General features: G+C 43.5%; 1 long non-coding RNA gene across 1 annotated transcript in view; it reads left to right on the top strand.

Moving 5' to 3' along the window:
* The window catches only part of LOC118518491 (uncharacterized), a 190,270-nt gene that overhangs the window by 157,067 nt on the left and 13,020 nt on the right, over positions 1-20,183 (top strand). Inside the window, exon 7 of the long non-coding RNA XR_013442426.1 lies at positions 19,614-19,780. This is a non-coding gene — a long non-coding RNA (uncharacterized LOC118518491). The remainder of the gene's footprint in view (positions 1-19,613; positions 19,781-20,183) is intronic.

The following is a 20,183-nucleotide window of genomic DNA, read 5'->3' on the forward strand; positions in this document are numbered from 1 at the left end:
CAAACCTTAATTATGTCATTTAGCAAACTGATCACCCAAGATGTGATGAGGAAGTGTGGTTAATTCATCCTGGGGCTGGGCCCATCAGGCCCATGGCTTTGACTTCTAATTGTCTGAAATGCCTTTCTAATCTAATGTAATCCAGAATGCTAATGAGCCAGAAACTGCTGGCTGATGAGAGAGAGAGAGAGGGGGACAGAGGGGGCTCAGTCATGGGGGACTCTTTTTAGGACTTTGGAGGTCAGGGATCTATTGGCTGACACACAGAGGAGGGAGACTGTAGTAAAATCGTCAGCCTTCTGGCATCTGGTTTTATGCCACCATGAATCCTTCAACACCTTGAAGTGGCCTGAAGCACATGAGGGGGTAGCTGTCCCTCCCCATCAGAAGTGGAGACAGAGAGCTGATCTTGTCACAAACCCCCACCCAGACCTTGTGATGGGTCAAATCATTGGCCATGCATTGCCCCAGAAATGGCTGCCTCTTGCATCTGGAAAGTTTCACAGAGCCTCAGAGAGCTGTACTCTTTGAGACACTGTTCTAGCTCATTCTGCCACCCCTTTTGGGCCAGCCTCAGTGGCAGAGTGAGAGCCCTAGTTCTGTCTGGTTGGCGCTGCCCCTCCCAACTGCCAAGGGCACCAACTCCATGGGGGCTGGGGTCTTCTGTCACTGGGAAAAGACTACAAATGCAGACCCAGACTGGGCCTTGAGGGTGATTGGTAACGGGAAGAGTGAAATGTGGCCTGGGCTTTGGTACATGATAATGAGCCTCTAAAAAAAGAAACTCAGTTACACCTTGGAATGGAATGCTTCCTTTATTCTCTTGAACTGAATACCTCGAACTTGGGAAGCCGCTGGCTTTCTGGCTGCCCGGTCTATTTCTTTTCTTTTTTTTTTTTTAAGATTTTTATTTATTTATTTGACAGAGAGAGACACAGCGAGAGAAGGAATACAAGCAGGGGAAGTGGGAGAGGGAGAAGCAGGCTTCCTGGCGAGCAGGCTTCCTGACCCTGGGATCATGACCTGAGTCAAAGGCAGACGCTTAACGACTGAGCCACCCAGGCGCCCCTGCCTGGTCTATTTCTACTTCTCTTTTCTGGCCAATGTTGTTTGTGTGACATTCCAGAAATCTTGTCTAGGGTGGAAATCGCATGAAAAATGGACCACTGATCACTTGTAACTCAGAGTTCCTCATAGATCCACTCCTCAGGCACCATCAGGAAAATCTACGATGCCCTCAGTGACCCCGGATGCTTTCAGTTCTTCCAGCTTGGTTTATCGTTAAGAGTAACAATATTTACCATATTGACTCACATGGCAGGTATTCAATAAATTATTTTGGAAAAAAAAAAAGGAACGATTAAAGTGAAAGCATGTAGTCTGATGCCAAGTAACTGATGGAGATAATTAGAAGAACCTGAATTTCATCAATTTCCTTATCTGTGAAAATGGGAATAACAGCACCTCAGAATAGGGTCACTGTAGGAATGCAGTGGGACAATCTGTTCAAAAGGCCCAGCAGAGCGCCTGTCATGTGCAGGGTATTCAAGATCTGTTCACTATTATCATCCTTACAGCCTTGGGGACTTCTATAGTGTGGTTAATTTGAAAACTGGAAGTGAGAAATGAACAGCCCCTGAGAAAGTACTCAGCTCTCCACACCACAGCAGGTCTGGGAGTGTCAGGTGTGGTATGTGGGGGAGAGGCGGGGGCAGGGGTAGGATGGGTGAGCAAAGGGAGGGACATCATAACTCACACAACATTCCTGGCTGCTAGTTACTTTGTAAGACAATGGGAGTCTAGATAGGTCCAAATAAAGCTCTTTGTTGCAAGAAAGGAGGCAGCTAAAGGGTACAGGAGGCCTAGTGTGCCCTGCTCCAGGCCTGCTGTCCTTGGAATCCTAGGAGCATTTTTCAAGGGCCAAGTCTGATTTCCATCTGCTGAGACCGGGCTCAAGGCATTCGCGACAAATGGCTTTGTTCCTAGGCATAGCTGTTCCGCCTTAGAGAGCAAGGGAGCGGCTGCTTAAAGCTTTATCCCAGTATGAGATTGAGCAGATTTGCAAGACCTGGGCTGTGTGAGATGAGCATCATACTAAACCTGGAACCTATTTGATTTCAGTTGGGATCTCCCTGTCTCTTCAGCTCTGGAGGATATGAATGTGAATCCCCATTCCATGACTGATTTCTGTAATCCCGTGTGGCCTCATGTTTACTCAGATGTGTAACTCATCCCTTTTCTAAATTTACACACACATGAACTCACTGTGGAATTGTGCATCTAGCAGATCTCACTGACGATTTTGGATAAATAAGAAAAGGTATATAACTTAAAATTAGATACTAGCTGTTTCTGCCCCTAGAATGTTTCTTAGCCCTTTCCTCAGTGGGGAGTTCTGCTTCCCAGCCCCTTCTCTCTCCTCTTCGCTTTCCCAGTGACTAGTCCCTCCTCTCCAATTCAGGTCTAGGCCACCCTTGTGTATCAGGAAGGAAGTGTCGTTGAACAGGATGTACCCTCAGGAGAAAGATGTGCTTCTAAATTGCCCCCCTCCCCAGTACATATTCAAAGCCCGGAGGATTTCTAAACCTGTTGATTGAAGAAGGGCAAGAGAATGTGTTCTGTGTACCAGAAGACACTTCCTCCTAGGCTGAGCTAGACAAAATGGGTCCAAGCCAACTGTCCAGAGCCACAGGCCTCCCTGGAGAATGGACTGGCCAGGCTAGCCCCATCCCCTGGATGGACGGTGGTTTTGGAATTGGCCTCAGGCCTTCCCGGTCTGCACACAGGGCTATGTCTGTCATTAGGCATGTGCTCTCACTGCCTCCGACTAATAAGCCTGGGTGACAGGTGGCAAAGTGCAATATCATAAGCCGAAGGCTTCAGCCAGAGGCCAATACTCACGCTGACCAGACCCAGTTCTCCAGCAGGGCTGGCACCGTCTTGCACATCATACCATTGCTATTGCCTTCTCTTCCGTCCTGCAATGTTATGAGAGAAAATGAAGCATATCTCAGTTGTTTCTGTGTCCTCCCAAAGAGCAGGGGTCACCCAGGTCTCTTTTTCTAGCATTTACAGAAGGCATACTCTGCAAAGTGCTCTACATGGGTCGGTCCTCACAGTAATTCTGTGGGGAGAGATCTCACCCTACAGAGGAAGATGCAGGCACAGGTTCACAGAGGGCTCCAGAGCCCGCCCACCTCATCCTTCATGGCGGATGTCCCATCCTTCCTGGGAGAGGAGGAAGGACATTTGACATTTACTGGGCACAAGCAGTGTCCCTGGTGCTTCCACACAAATGTCACCCTTTTAAATTCTTGTTGCGCTGCTTTGAGATATTATTAGCCCCACTTTCCTGATGAGGAAACCAAGTCTCAGAGTGAACCATCATTATCCTCACTGCAGCTCTTCTCCCTGTTGTCACCCACAGGGCGGCAATTCTGGGTTAAGCTGACCTGGATTCAGCCCATGGTGTGTGGATGCCATTGGGAACCTCACCAAGCTCCCCATCCAGCTCTGCTGGCTCACTGTTTCCAGTGCTCCCCAGCTGCCAGCCTTCATAACCAGCCACTGCCCGGCTCAGCTCTGCCAAGGCCCCCCGCCAGTAGAAGCCTGGCCTGGCACAGTGGAAACGCCCTCCTCATCAGAGGGTGACTTCTGGAGTTGGCCTGCTGTCCCATGTCCCGTGACCAGGTTGTCCAGAACAAGTGAGCTGAGCAGGAGCTGGTGGCAGCCTCCCTTCCGGACCCTTCTGCCTGCCTGGCTTTACACCAGGGCACTGGTTTGCAATCCAAGTCCTACCTTACTAGGGCTTCCTGGGCCTGGAGAATGGTCTTGACTGTCAGGCTTTGGACTGGGGCTTTGCTCTGATTTGAAGCTATCTTGGTCAAGCTAGGTGCCCCCCTGTACAGTACCCCCTGCCCACTCCCATAATGCAATGCTTAAGTTCTATATTAGTCAGAGTTCTATAGAGAAACAGACCAATAGGACACACACACACACACACACACACACATATATATGGGGAGGGGTATTTATTTTAAGGCATTGGTTCACCGAATGGGGGCTGGCAAGTCTGAAATCTGCAGGGCAGTCCAGCGGGCCAGAGACTCAGGTAAGAGTTGCTATTGCAGAGATGAGTCTGAATCCGGGACAGCAGCGGCTAGACACTCAGGCAGGGTTTCTCTGTTGCATTCTTGAAGAGAATTCCTTCCTCTTAGGGACATCTTAGTCTCTGCTCTTCAGGCCTTCAGCTGATTAAATGAAGTCTACCCACGTTATGGAGGGTAGTCTACTTTGCTCAGAGTCAACTGATTTAAATGTTAATCACATCTAAAAAAATACCTTCACGGCAACATCTAGACTGGTGTTTGACCGAACGACTGGGCATGATAGCCTAGCCACGCTGCCACGAAAAGTTAACCATCACAAATCCCAATCTGTGAGCAGTAGGAGCAAGTCCAGAAGCCCAGTCCTTACCCCTCCAGAGCTCCTTGAAATGGATTAGGGGTGGCCTGGCACAGAACCTCCTATAATGGCCACACACACGGGCGTTACCATAAATAGCAGTAGAGCTCCCCCCAGGATTATACTCAGGAGAAGGTACTCAGCTGACCTGATCAGAGCCCTGTGGGTTAAAACTTTGGGAAAATTCCCAGGCACGGGGAGGTGGATTTTGCTGTGGCACAGCTGTGCAAGTAGAAGCAAAATGCTCCTGACCTGGCACCATGACATTTAGGAATTAAGCAATTGAGTCTCACCAGCAGAAAGGTCAACTACCCTGAAGGCGATGCCCAGAGCATGCCCGGGGGCGGTGGAGTGCTCTGCTCTGGCTGCCACCTCAGGCAGCGATTCCTGGCATGGTGTTTGGCTACGGGGCCCTCTGGCTTTCCTCGGCCTAACCCCAAAGGGAAAGAGGGAGAGCTACTGGGTCCTGATGCCCTGGCTCCTGGGTCTAGCTGTAGCAAGGTGCCCTACCAGAAAGCTTTTTCTTTCTTTTCCATAAATGAAGCTGGCTGCAGCTCCCTGGACAGGCAGTGCGAAAGGTCACATTTCTTAATAGAGGTGACCTGGGGAGCTGATCATCAGGAACAGTACTGCAACTGGCAAGGCCTGCCTCCCTCCCTTACAACTGTGAGGCCAGGGTAAGAGCACAAATGAAGGACCACATATCATATGCTGAAATATTTAAGAGTTATAAATCATGCTAATATACTGTTAAATGAAATATGTTCTATCCTCCAACCTGCACAAATATACCCTCATAAGCACCTCGAAGGCTGGACTGAAGTGAGAATCCTCAGCCTCCTCTGAGTACCGAGAAAATGGTATTGCAGAGAAAGCCAACATGGGACCCCCAGCCCCCAGAATGCCTCTCTCTCCCTTCCCATTCCTGGCTCTGACCCACTCTGCAGGGGTCACTGCGTGCACACACCAGGTGTCCCACGTTGCACATCTGAGCTCTGTCTGTAAGCCCTGCAAGCAGCTCAAGCCTGGGGATGTACACACTATTGGAGTGATCGATCTTTTGGAGAATGGGTCCAGGGAAGAGGCCTGCTCAAATCTGGGAGGCAGACTCAGGCTGCCTCGGCAAAGGATTTAATTCAGGATACCCAAAGTGCGATCCAGGTGTAGGGTGTGGGCAAGCTGAGAGTGGCCTCATCCTCTAGACACTAGACTCTTTGCTTTAGGAAGAGGGGCGTGGCCAATGGAAGTTCAAAGCAGTGCTCCCTAAAGTGTGGGGGCCAGGGCAGGGACCCCTCTTGCCTAAGAATGGTCCTGCACATTGGAATGGTCCCATTAGTGCTAGATCAGGATTAGCTTCTTGCTCTGGGTACTAGCTATTTTGTGATTTGATGTGCAATCTGTTTCCATGGTTATCACCTCCCTTTCATCATTCTCTTCTTTTCTCCTCTTCTCTCATCTTAGAGGTTTTCCCAGTGTGTTCTTTCCATCACAGATTAGGATGGTTTTTTTGTTTGTTTTGTTTTGTTTTGGTGGGTCAATCTTGCTAACCACTGCCATTTAGGGGGATTTAGGATTTTTTTGCTATTTTATTTTGGGTTGTGTTACGATTTTGGAAAATTTCATCCAGTTCCCTGTGCCTCCCAGATTTTCTCTTAGCCCAGTTTCCACCTGTGGTTCTTTTGGCCTACCTTATAAAGGTCAGAGCTTCTTTCATGGTATTGAAACATCAAGCATGTTTCTAAAAGTTTCTTCTGTCTCTTGTGGTAAACAGTTTTTCGAAGACATAATTTTGTTTATTCTTCTGTCATGCTTCATTTTGTATATTTTGGTTGTTTGTTCATTTGTGAAAAGAAATAAGACTAGATTTTCTTTCGTTTTGCCAACAGACTGCCTGACTTCCTCCAGGGTCCTGGCATCTCCCCCTCCCATAGCCCGAGCTGCTGGGTGGTCCGAGGAGCATGGCATCTCTGCCAGCTCAGGTTCCCAGTGGTTTTCCAGGTATCTGCCTTTGGGCAGAGGAGCCCACTCTTGTTCTGAGGCCCCTGTGCTCTGCCTAAGTGTGAGCCTGAGTCCAGTTCCCTTGTATCTGTGTGTAGTGCATGGAGAACCCTAAGCTGCTGAATACTGAGCTTCTTGGGGCCTGTCTCTGTCCCTACTTATGGTTTGCTGAGATGCAGCACCTTCTACCCCCAGTGCTATTGTATTCTTGAAGTTTTCATTTCTGAACAGTTCTAGGAAATAGGGCCAGGGGAGGGGAAGAGAGCAAATAAACTAGCATGAATTTTGCTGCCTCAGAAAATAAATATTGAACAGTGAGGCTGGTAGTCCTCTTGCTTTGGTAGATACTGGCATGCCCAAGCCAAGGGAAGGCAGTGGGCAATGAGGGGCATACAAGGTTTTTTTACTGCCTTTTACCCTTGGTGTCTGCCTGGGGTTCAGAGGACAGCCTATTTAGTCATTAACTGTGTTTCAATCCACCCTTAAGAGGAATGTACTAAGTGTTTGCTTAGTAAATTAGCCCTTAAGTTAGAGAAATTTCCACCTTGATTCTGGCAATGATCTCCTCTTAACCTTAGTTTCTACCTTATTCAGGGATTATTTAGTTGCAGGTGACAGAACCATGCAAGCTAATTTAAGGAGAAGTAGAATTAATTGGAAGGATGTAAGAGCTTCTCAAAAACCCAAGGATGGGAAATGAGGTTAATCCCATGAGGGACCGGGAAGCCAAAATGCTTTGATTTATAGTGTGGGATGTGATTAGCATGCCTTGGCCAAGTGTCAGAGTAAATGTTCCCCATGCTGTAGCAGTAGGAAGATTAGAAATAGCTAACCCTTCCAAGGCCCACAAACACTCCCCCTTTATATATACAATGTTTATACTTTCGGCTCCAGGAACCTGTATATCCCATTGTGGTGTAGACTATGGTGCAAGGGCACTGGCCACTGAGTGAAAGCTGGTCTCACTGGGTCAGGTCTGAAGCCCAGTGGCTGTGGCAAGGTGCTAGGGCTCCATCTTGACCCAGTCACAGCACATTTTGAGAAGTTATGAGCCCACTGCCCAGTGAAAGTGCTCCCTAGTAAATTGACCATGTCACCTACCCTTTCCCTCAATGTGTGGAGGCTGCACCTTGGGTGACCAAGTCAACACAGGTTCCAATGTCCCCCAGCCTGTATGTTGTTAGTAAAAAGCAGTGAAACCCTGCTTTGTGCTGTGGGAAATAATTCATAGAGCATAAAGGTCTTTGAGATTTATCCTTCCTCAAATCTCTACTATAGAAGCTGATGTGGAACTCTCTTCAACTGCTATGGAGTTTTAGTTGGGAAGATCCATGTTTTAAGCCTATATGTTAGAGTATTCATAGAGCATAAAGATCTTTGAGATTTATCCTCCCTCAAATCTCTACTATAGAAGCTGATGTGGAACTCTCTTCAACTGCTATGGAGTTTTAGTTGGGAAGGCTCCGTGTTTTAAGCCTATATGTTAGAGTATTCAGTAATTGGCTTTTTCAGTAAAATTCATGATGCCAGAATAGGGCTTAAGGCAGTATCTGAAAGGCTGGGTGCAAACTGGCTTTGGTGTCTACTGACCCACAATTTCTGTTACACTTCTTTCTTTTTTTCCCCCCAAAGATTTATTTCTTTACGAGAGAGAGAGAGAGAGAGAGAGAGAGAAAGCATGAGCAGGAGGGGCAGAGGAAAAGGAAGAGAGAATCCCAAGCAGACTCCATGCTGTGCGTGGACCCTGATGCGGGGCTCAATCTCACGACCCTGAGATCATGACCTGAGCTGACACCAAGAGTTGGACACTTAACTGAGTGCACCACCCAGGTGCCCCTGTTCCCTTTCTTAATAGGGTGCCAGGACTACCCCATAATTTCTACCTGTCTTCATTCTTATGCAACTTATCTTGAGGGCTCTTGGGCCTATCACTGGTGCTGGGTTGTGATTAGGGACGTATGTTTACCATTAAATCTTGGAGGGAAAGGGTTAAAGGTAAGGGTTTCTTCCCTCCCAGAACCTATGTCCATTATGCAAAATTTCCCACTTTCTTCCCAGAGCTTAGAACACCATAAACAAGCAAATGGATCCCATTGTGTCTTTTCCCCATGGCTGGGACTGCCTGCCTTACATCTATATAAATAAGAGAGGTCCTCAAGAACAGACCAGGGTGAACATGAACTCCTTCTTCTTTACCAAAGGCAAGGATTATTGAACTCAGATGGGGCATTCGAGGATAGCCTGAACCAGGAAGTCAATGTCATCAGCACCAAAGGCAGTCCTCTTCCCTTGCCATCCCCTCTCCTCTCCCTGGCCACTCTTCTCTGCTTCTCTCTGTGGAAATGTTCCATTCCCCCATTTTTGCAGAGTGCCTTTCTCCATCCCACTTAAACATGATGCAAACGTGGCTGACCTAGAGCCAGCTTTACACACCATACCAGTTGAAGTGTTGTAGAGAGACCAACTAGAACTCCTGTGTTGCAATTTTAAAGTCTGGGAAGAAAGAATCACATTGGCCAGTTTGGATGAGGTGTTCATCAGGGGACCAATCAGCCCTTGTCAGGGTATGGGGCCACAAGTCCACTGCCCAGTCATCAGAGGCTACTGGAAAGTCTTTCTGGTGACAACAGTGCAAGGAAATGGGAACATATCCACTACAGTTTCCAGCACTTTATTGTGTTTCTTCCTGGTATTTTAATGAAAGGAAGTAGAGGATTCAATAAGTGCTCTGTATTAACCTGATATGTGAGTCACTTGTGATAACCTCCTGTGGCATCCGGTCAACCCAGGTCTGTCATCTGACTCCATGGGAGAGAGACTGCCAAACTTTTGAGGATGTGGAGGTTTTATATCTAGAAATACACTGATCAAGCATTAATGTTTTCATGATACAGTGATGAATAATTCCAATATGTGATTATTCTTAATTTGTACTCAGTGTTTCAAAGGAGATAGGAAACAGCAAGAATGAAATGAAGTCTGGATTATGGGGTTGAAGATGCAGCGAATGAGGTTGTAATAAAATTCCATTTTTCCTCTTATTTCGTAATTTATCTAGGTCACCATGAAACTAATGCAATATATTTTCTGCCATCCTGAGCCCCCCAGGCAGAGTTGTGTCCCTTCTTTCTGCATTCCCACAGTACTTTGTTCATATCTCAATTTACCATTTATCACTCTGCATGGTAGTTATTTGCTGAGAGGTCTGTTTTCTCAGCTAGACCAGTCTTCTCTGTGGAAGAATCTGTATCATGTTCCCTGTGTACTCCTAGAATGAATGGGACTTGAACACAGTAAAGGCTCAATAAATATTTGTTGAATGAACCAGACCCAGGGTTTGATTAACTTAGGTAAGCCTTGGGTATCTGTGCAGCATCCAAGTTGAAGACTTCCCTGCCTTTCTGCTTCTCACTCTGTGGACTCGATCCATGGTTTGGGTCCCCTTGTGGTTTCCTGCCTCCTATCACGTACTTTCTTTCTGATTAGGGGGCTTGCCCAAATTCCAGCCTACTTGGCTGGAGACTTGACCCTCTGCCTAGCCCTCTCAGCCCTCTTCCTGGGAGATCAGACCCTGAATTGTGTTCCTCTCAGCACTGCTTGGATCCAACCTGAACTGATAGATCTCTGACGCCATGAAATTGCAATGTACATGATATAGTACAGTTTCCTGCTATATGGGGGTTCTTCTGCTTTATTTTGCATGTTAGTTTAGACAGTGACTCATGTATATCCCTTTTTGTCACTTGCTTTACTGTGGACCATATTTAAACTCCATAAGCATTTTGCCTAGTACAGTCCCTTTCTCTGCCTCCACCCAATTTGGCATTACTCCCTCTTCCTCATGCTATTGGCTGATCCCTGCTTTCCTCATTCTTTTTTTTTTTTTTTTTAAAGATTTTATTTATTTATTTGTCAGAGAGAGAGAGCACAAGCAGGGGGAGTGGGAGAGGGAGAAGCAGACTCCCCACTGAGCAGGGAGCCCGATGCGGGACCTGATCCCGGGACCCTGGCAGACGCTTAACCGACTGAGCCACCCAGGCACCCCTGCTTTCCTTATTCTATGCCCACTATCAGTTGCATGCCAACACCACCACACATAAGGGCCCTATCTTCCCTGGGTCACTATGCTCCATGTGAGCTTTTCTGGGTCCCTTTTAGAACTTTTTCTTAATGCTAGTATGGAAAGAGGCATTTTCATCCTGGGCTAGCTGGAGCACTCAGTGTTTCCTCAGCTGATCTGTTGCCATGGCCACCATGTCAAACAGACCCTCCTGAAGCTAAGGCTGGGATATGTGTACCCTCTGTAAAATCAAAGCATATTTGTGTTTGGCTGGCTGACTTAGCATGGAGCTGAGGGCTGCCTGATTTCCTAAAGCAGGACAGGGGAGACCTAGGACTTGGGATGAAGCTCACCTACCAGGAAGGGAGCCAGAACTCCAGGCAGACTCAGCTTAGGAAAGCTTCAGTCTGGCAGGAAAGTCTGTGGGGACCACAGTGATGGTAGTAATTCTATTTGTCTCTAGAGCTGCTGTAACAAAGTATACAACCTAGTTGGCTTAACACAACAGAAATTTATTGTCTCACAGTTCTGGAGACCAGAAGTCCAAAATCAGTGTGTCGGCAGGGCCATGCTCCCTCTGAAACCTGAAGGAGACCATCCTTCCCGGCCTCTTCCTGGCTTCTGGTGGTTTGCCAGCACACCTTTGTGTCCTTGGCTTGCAGCTTCAGTCCCTGCCTCTGGCATCACATGGCCTTCTTTCTTCATGTGTCTCTGTCTCTTCCCTTTTACTGATAAGGACATCAGTCATATTGGGTGCCTGGGTGGCTCAGTTGGTTAAGCGACTGCCTTCAGCTCAGGTCATGATCCCAGAGTCCTGGGATCGAGTCCCACATTGGGCTCCCGGCTCAGCGGGGAGCCTGCTTCTCCCTCTGACCCTCTCCCCTCTCATGCTATTTCTCTCTCTCTCTCTCAAATAAATAAATAAATAAAATCTTTAAAATAAAATACAAAAAAAAAAAAGACTCTTAAAAGGACATCAGTCATATTGGATTAAGGGCTCAGCCTATTCCCATATGACCTCATCTTAACTAATTACATCTGCAGTGACCCTGTTTCCAGATAAAGTCACACTCTGAGGTACTGGGGTTAGTACTTCACCATATCTTTTTGGGGTACACAGTAACAGTAATGTTGCAGAGGGTGTCAGTTGAAGGTTTGGGCATTTCATTAAGTGGGTGGGACTAATTAATGGTGCATTTAGGATGAATATTAATCAGGAAACTTTGTAGATTGTTGGATGGCTTAGGGGGTCAAAGTGAGGTTTGAATTCTATTATGATGACATTATGGCCAGGGACACAGGAATCTCTGGATACTGACCCTTCTTCCCACTAGACCCTTAACCAAGGGAGGTATCCACAAGGAACAATGGCCAACTGGGGGAAAAAAACACTATCCTCAAAAATTGGGCAAGCACCTGGGCTCCTAAGTCCATTACTTAAATATGTCACATTGATTGGGTTCTGACTAATCAGGTTACAATATCTTCTCCCTTAGAAAGAGCTAGTAATGGGAGAGGCAGCCTTCATACTCACTGGGCAAAACTCCAAGCTTGGATGCACTCAGCCAGCTACCTGCATGAATTTGAGCAACTGAATATCGCTGGAGAAAATCACACAATCAACTGAGAATTTTCCCTTTAAGCTCACAAGCTCAATCCACTGCCCAGCATTTTATGGGGATCTAATAAACTTGCTGTTCCACTCTTTAGGATGCTGTTTTGTACCTTCACCTCTCTTCCCAAAGCTCCTACTTCATTCCTAACTGCTCACTCTGATCTGATTATCCTGAGTCCGTTCTATCTAAACAAAAAATTAGAACCGTCAGACAAGAACTCCCCTCATCTACATCTGTGTTCCTCTGCATCTTCCCCTTCTGCCCTGTGGTACAAAGGAGAAAGTGTACTACTCCTGTCATAACAGCTCTTCCTTGACCTGGAAACTCTATGGGCTCTGGGTCCTGTCCTCTCTCACGTTCTCAAGGTTTTATTCCTTCAGTTATTTCCTATCCCTCCTAAATGATCAGTCGTCCCTTTTTCTAAGAGAGGATTCTCTTCAGCTCACAAACATGATTGGCTCTTCTTTATCTCTAAAAGTCCTTCTTTGTTTCCCTCATCCCTTTCCAACTATTGCCCATTTCTCCACATCCCTTCACAGCTTAATGTCTCAAAATAGTTGTTTACATACTTCTTTCCATGTTTCACCTTAGATTATTCTTCAAAACTCTCAAATTGGGTCTCTTCCCTTATCATTTCAACACAACTTCTCATCTCAAGGTCACCAATAATCTCCATGTTGTCAAGTCCAATGGACAATTTGTGTCCTCATCTTAGTCTCTCAGTGCACTAGACCCAAATGGCCTCCCTTATTTGATATTATACCGTTGGCTTTCTCCTAACCTCTGATATTGCTACAATTTCTTTTTAGTCTTTATCACAGACTTTCTTCCTCTACCAACATCTGCCTTTTGGTGTTTCACAAGGCTTGTTCTTTACACTCTCATCCTAAGTGATTTATTTCCATGACCTACAATGTCATCTCCATGCTCACAAAATTCAACTTGTATTTCCATCTCAATCTCTCATTTGAGATTCAGACATATATATTCAACTGTCAACTTGAGTTTTCTACTTGGATATGTCATATGCATCTCAGCCCAAATATGCCCCAGAGCTCTTGATTCTCCCCTATACCCTCAACCAAATCTATTCCTTTCATAGTCTGCTAACCCATTTCAATAAATGGCAAGACTATGTACCCATAGGCTCAAGCCAAAAATGTAGGTATTGTCCTTTATTTTTTCATCCTTTTAAAATAAACAAACCCTGTCATTTCTAGCTGCTCATACATCTCAAGTCTTTTTACTGGCTTCCCTTATTTCGCACTAGTCAAAGCCTTCAGCATCTTACTCCTGGATTGCTGTAATAACTCCTTAAGTGGTCACTCTACCTGCTCTTTAGCTCCCTTCAAGTTGATTTTCACACAGTGATCAGAGGAATCTGTTAAGAACCAAGTCACATTTCTCTCTTGCTTTAGAAACCCTTCTGCATCTTTCCATTACATTTTAAAATATTAAGCTATAATTTACATACAGTAAAATGGGCAATCTGACATGGTCCATTCAATGAATTTTCATAATTATAAACACCCCAGTGGCCACCAATAAAAACAAGTTTGATCTTGTATGAGTAGTTTGCTCTTTTTTTTTTTAACCTGCCTAGCAATATTCTGTTCTATGGACATACCATTTATTTATCCATGCTCTTATTAACAGACAATTGAATTATTCCAAGTCTTAGACCACTGTAAATAATGCTGTTATGAACATTCAAGTCTTTGTGTAGATATATGTTTTTCATTCTTCTTGGGTACTTAGTAGTGCAATTGCTGGGCTGTATGGTAAAACTATGTTTAACTTTTAAAGAAATTGCCAAACTGTTTTTCAAAGTGGCTATATTGTTGTGATGAGCACTGGGTGTTATATGCAACTAATGGATCGTTGAACACTACATCAAAAACTAATGATGTACTATATGTTGGCTAACTAAACATAAAAAAAACCACTAAGTGGCTATATTTTCGTAGATTTGATATAAAATCCAAACTCCTTTCCTGGCCCCAATTCTCTTCCTCTCCCAACTTAATCTCACTCTACCCTTTGCTGATTCCACCTCTTTCCCACCTCCAGGTCTCATCTATGTTATTCTATCTATCTGGTTCCCATACCCCTCACTCTTTATACTTCATGACTCAGAGAGCCCCTTCTGCCCTCTCCCATCCAAATAGATTCCCTCTTATCCTTATAGATTGCTATTTCCTGTTAATTTTTTCATAGCATGAAGCACTCATTTATGATTATTTTTGAGTTTATGTGCTTATTTCTTTCTCTCTCCTGGAGGAGAGAGAAAGAAATAAGCACATAAACTCAAAAGGCAAGACCATGCCTGTTTTCTTGCCACTGTATACGCAGCTCACAGTACAGTGTCTGGCATGTAGTAGGTGCTCAATAGTGATTTGAAAAGTGAATGTGTATCTATTGACTGGGCTTTAGATTGCCTTGGAAATGCAGATCCCTGGATTGGACAAGGATGTCCCCCAGGACTGTTACTCATATTAAGAAATTAGTGCCAGGGAAAGAATATAAGATTTCTTTCTAGGAAATCTGAAAACATTTTAAATAACTGTGCCTATTCATTTATATAATTGCACAGAGCACTTCCCAAAAGCTCTCATTCTAAGTACTTCAGTAAAACAGAATGAGTCAGAGTGTTGAGAGGAGAAAAACCTCCTTGGAACTTAAGGTCTTGGGAGAATCAGGACTAATGCCCTAAGCATGGCTTCACTGTATGGAAGGATACTGATCCAAAGGGCCAAGATGAGTCCATCATCAGAAACTGGGACACGAGGCCCAAGCCCAAGAGTTGCCCTGTTAGGCTGAATACAGACCCTTCATAACTAAGGCATGACATCTGTTTTACATTGCTGTAGAAAAAATGTTGACTTGGCTAAATGGAGTTAGCCTCTGTTGCTTGGGCTCCCAAATACATATGACTCCTTTAAAGATTCATTACTTTTTCACTTACAGACAGCCCCAAAGGTGAGCATGAGGTTGAAGATAAACAACTGAGGCAGAACCAATGGTGTCTCTTGCATAAAGGGCATCCCAGAAGGTTAGATCAGAGACTACTGCAAAGCACTAGCAGTTGAGCAACTGATCAATAAAGAAATATTTATTTGTTTCAAAGATGGTGTATTTCCAAGACGGACACTCTTTCCAAAAAGAAGGGTTTCTTCCAGTTATTCTAAATGGACCAGGGGGAAAACTGGCGTCCCAGGGAACCAAGCTATACCCAAGAGGATTCTTAGGCTGAAAACAATAGAAATGGGCTCTGATGGTTTAAATGAGAAAAGGGGAGTCATTGGGAGGAATGTGGCCCTAGGATTGAAGGAAAAGGAAAAGACCCCTGTAAGGCCAGGAACCAAGGGAGCTCCAAGGCTCCCAACTGCAGAAACTAATTAACATTTCTTTAGGGGACTACCATCCAATGACTTACACTCAAAATCCTGATTGGGAGAATTTAACTGACCTATATCGCGGGCTGCATGCTTCATTTAGTGGGTGTGGGGTGGGAGCCTGAGATTCTGAGTCCCACCAGAGCCACAGGGAGTAGAGAAAAAAAAGTTTCACAAAGGGCTTGATGTAGGGCAGACAAAAACAAGCGATTCATTATTCTGGTAGAGGTAGAAGCGTTAGTAACCAGATTAATGAATTCATTCATTATTAACCTTATCAACACTTACATAATTCAGTCATGTTGCTATGAACTGTGTTATACAGATGAAATAAAATACACTGCTTACCCTTAAAGAAGTTACTATGCAATACTGGGAGACAATTAAAAAGACACATGAAATTGTTCAAGTTATGGCTCCTTTGGTTACAAGAAAACAAAACTCATTCAAAGTTACTCAAGTAAAGAAGAGTGTTTATTGCAAAGATACAGAGCTCTCACAGAATCAAATGACATGAAATCAAGTGCAGCTGAGCATCGGGGGAGATTGAGAGGAACAGAAGCAGCTGCCTGCTACCTCAATTTCCCTCTCTTGGGCCACAGGCTCTTCTCCCCTCTCTGCATCTTGTCAGCTCCATTTTCCTTTCTCTGCAGAACAGCTTCCCCCTTTTACTCATCAACTTGCAAATGGTTGCCATTATTTTCAGTTTACTATATCTTCCCACCACCAGGTGTCAGCAATCTTGTGTCCTGTATTAAGTTCTCAAGATAGAATCTCTTCAGCCCCACTCGTCTCCTAATGCAAAGTCACACAAAGTCAGATTTCTAGCCAACTAACATATTGACTACATTTGGGTCATACGGTCATCACTAGTTCAATTTAACCCTAGCTCTCTGTGTGTGAATTTTGGGGGTGGGGGGGGTTGGACAGAAGGGTGTGTATGTGTAAAGCTATGGGTGGGGCAGGCTCTATGAAATGTTTATTTTACAACAATACCATTATAATGAGTAGAGAAGGATACATGACTGATGTTGATGAGAGAGTTTGCTGTATCCATGCTTTGGAAATGTTTAATGGACAGAAGGAAAGAGATGGAATGGAAGCTTGATGACATGGTAAAACACAGAGAAGTTGTGGTAAGCATCAATTGCTTTTGCCAGTCAAATATCACTTCAGCTTTTGACTTGCAGTAGTATTGCATTTTTGGTGCTTATTTCTGTTCTTTTCATCTATATTTGTTCTAAGCACATCTAAGCTTTACACCTATTCTAGAAATTTTAGTATGAACTGTGTTTTTATTTTTATATAGTTCAAAATATTTTCTAATTTTCCTTTTGGCTTCTTGGTCAAGTGAGTTATTTATAAGCATGTTGTTAATTTTTAGTTTAATTCCATTGTGGCTAGAAAACACAGTTTATGTAGTTTCAACCCTTTTTAATTTATAGGCATTTTTAAGATCCAGAATATAGTCATTCTTGCTTAGTATTATGTGTGTTCTTGAAAGGAATGTATATTTTGCTGTTGTTGATCAGAAGGTTCTTTGTGTGTCAGATTCAATTTGTTCATGTGTTCCGTATCTTTAGTAATCTTCACTGAGTTGTTTAATTACCAAAAAGCTGTTGAAATATTCAACTACAATTGTGGATTTGTCTAATTCTCCTTTCGGTTCTATCAGTTTTCACTTCATTGTTTTGGGGCTCTGTTATTAAGTGTGTACACATTTAGGTCTGTTATGTTTTCTTGATGGATTAAGTGATTTATTATTATTATTTTTATTTTTTTTTCTTCAAAATCCTGTTTTTATTTTCTCTGGTATATACCCAGAAGTGGAATTGCTGGATTATATGGTAGATGTATTTTTTATTTTTTGAGGAAACTCCATACTGTTTTTCATAGTGGTTGAACCAATTTATATTCCTACCAATGGTGTAGGAGTTTTCTTTTCTTCACATACTTGCCAGCACTTGCTATCTCTTGTCTTCTTGTTAATAGCCATTCTAACAAGTGTGAGTTGACATCTCATTGTGGTTTTGATTTGCCTTTCCCTGATGATTGGTGATATTGTGCATCTTTTCCTGTACCTGTTGGCCATTTGGGTGTTTCTTTGGAAAAATATCTATTTAGGGTTGTTTTTTTTTTTTTTTTGCATATTTTTAAATTAGATTTTTTAAAATTTTGAGTTGTGGGAGTTCTTTATATATTTTGGATATTAACTCCTTATCTGATACATGGTTTGCAAAAAATTTTCTCCCATTTTGTAAATTGTTTTACATTTTTGTTATTTATTTATTTATTTATTTATTTATTTTTATATTTTTGCTTTGCAAAAGCTTTTAAGTTTGATGTAGTCCCATTTGTTGATTTTGGTGTCATATCCAAAAAAAGCATTGCCAAGACCAATGTCAAAGAAATTCTTCTCTATGTTTTCTTCTGGGAGTTTTATAGTGTCAGGTCTTATGTTTAAATCTTTGAACCATTTCAAGTTAATTTTTGTGAGTGGTATAAGATAGGGGTCCAATTTCATTGCTCTGCAAGTGTTTGTTCAGTTTTCCCAACACCATTTGTTGAAGAGACTTTTTCCCATTGGGTGTTCTTGGCTCCCTTGCTGAATATTAGTTGACCATATAAGCAGGGGTTTAATTCTGGGCTCTCTACTCTGTTCCATTGGTCTATGTGTCTATTTTTGTGCCAGTACCATACTGTTTTTATTACCAAAGCTTTGTAGTATAGTTTGAAATCAAGAAGTATGATACCTTCTGATACCTTCAGCTTTGTTCTTTCTTCCTCAGTATCACTTTGGCTATTCCAGGTCTTTTGTGGTTCATGTGAGTTTTAGGATATCTATTTTTTCTATTTCTGTGAGGAATGCCATTTTGGTATTTTGATGGGAATTGCATTGAATCTATAGATGGTGTTGGGTAGTATGGACATTTTAACAATATTAATTTTTCTAATCCATGAATACAGGATGCCCTTCCATTTATTTGTGTCATCCTCAATTTCTTTCAGCAAAGTCTTATAGTTTTAATTGTACAGATCTTTCATTTCCTTTGTTAAATTTATTCATAAGTATTTTATTGTTTTTGATGTTGTTATAAATGGCATAGCTTTTAAAATTCCTTATTTAAATTCAATTTAGTTAACATATACTGTATTATTAGTTTCAGGGGTAGAATTTAGTGATTCATGAGTTGCATATAACACCCAGTGCTCATTACATCAAGTGCCCTCCTTAGTGCCTATCGCCTAATTATCCCATCCCCCTCACCCATCTTCCCTCCAGCAACCCTCAGTTTGTTTCCTAGAGTTAAGAGTCTCTTATGGTTTACCTCCCCCTCTGTTTTTATATCATTTTATTTTTCCTTCCCTTCCCCTATGTTCATCTGTTTTGTTTCTTAAATTCCATGTATGAGTGAAATCTATGGTATTTGTCTTTCTCTGACTGACTTATTTTGCTTAGCATAATACCATCTAGTTCTATCCACATCATTGCAAATGGCAAGATTTTATTTTTTCTGATGGCTTAGTCATATTCCATTGTATATATATGCCACATCTTTATCCATACTCTGCTTTCTCTTCAGATCATACAAATCTTTCACCTTTAAACTGATATATTATTAGAAATATACCTCTTGGGGCGCCTGGATGGCTTAGTTGGTTAAGGGGCCAACTCTTGGTTTTGGCTTGGGTCATGATCTCAAGGTCCTGGGATTGTGCCCAAGTGGGTCTCTGTGCTCAGCAGGGAGACTGCTTCTCTCTCTCTCCCTCTGCTCCTCCCCTACCTATTCATGCATGTGTGTGCTCTCTCATTCTCAAAATAAATAAATAAATCTTAAGAAACAGGTAATAAGCCTCTTTTTCTTATAATAGTTCTTATCCTGAAGTCTTTTCTCTGTATTAATATAGCCACTCCAACTTTCTTTTGATTATTCTTTCATGATATATCTTGTTTACCTCCTTTTACTTTTAACTTACCCGTGCTTGTATTTTTTTAAAAGATTTTATGTATGTATGTATGTATGTATGTATGTATTTATTTTATTTTTTTTAAAGATTTTATTTTTATTTATTTGACAGAGAGATAGACAGAAGAGCACAAGCAGAGGGAGTGGCAGAGGGAGAGGGAGAAGCAGCCTCTGCACTGAGCAGGGAACCTGATGCGGAACTCGATCCCAGGACCCTGAGATCATGACCTGAGCCGAAGGCAGACGCCCAACCATCTGAGCCACCCAGGCGCCCTGTATGTATGTATTTAGAGCTGCAAGCAAGGGAGGGGCAGAGGGAGAGAGAGAAGCCACAGACTCCATGCTAAGTGTGGAGCCCAACATGGGACTCGATCTTATGACCTTGAGATGCTGACCTGAGCGGAAATCAAGAGTCAGTTGCTTAACCAAGTGAGCCACCCAGGTGCCCCTTCCTGTGCCTGTGTTTTTATTTTTATTTTTTTTAGGATTTTATTTATTTATTTGACAGAGAGAGAGAGTACAAGCAGGGGGAGCAACAGGCAGAGGGAGAAGCAGGCTCCCCGCTGAGCAGGGAGCCCAATATGGGACTCAATCCCAGGACTCTGGGATTATGACCTGAGCTGAAGGCAGATGCTTAACCAACTGAGCCACCCAGGCTCCTGTGCCTGCGTTTTTAAAGTAG

This window comes from Halichoerus grypus, chromosome 11 (genome assembly GCF_964656455.1).
Source record: "Halichoerus grypus chromosome 11, mHalGry1.hap1.1, whole genome shotgun sequence".
Lineage (NCBI taxonomy): Eukaryota > Metazoa > Chordata > Mammalia > Carnivora > Phocidae > Halichoerus > Halichoerus grypus.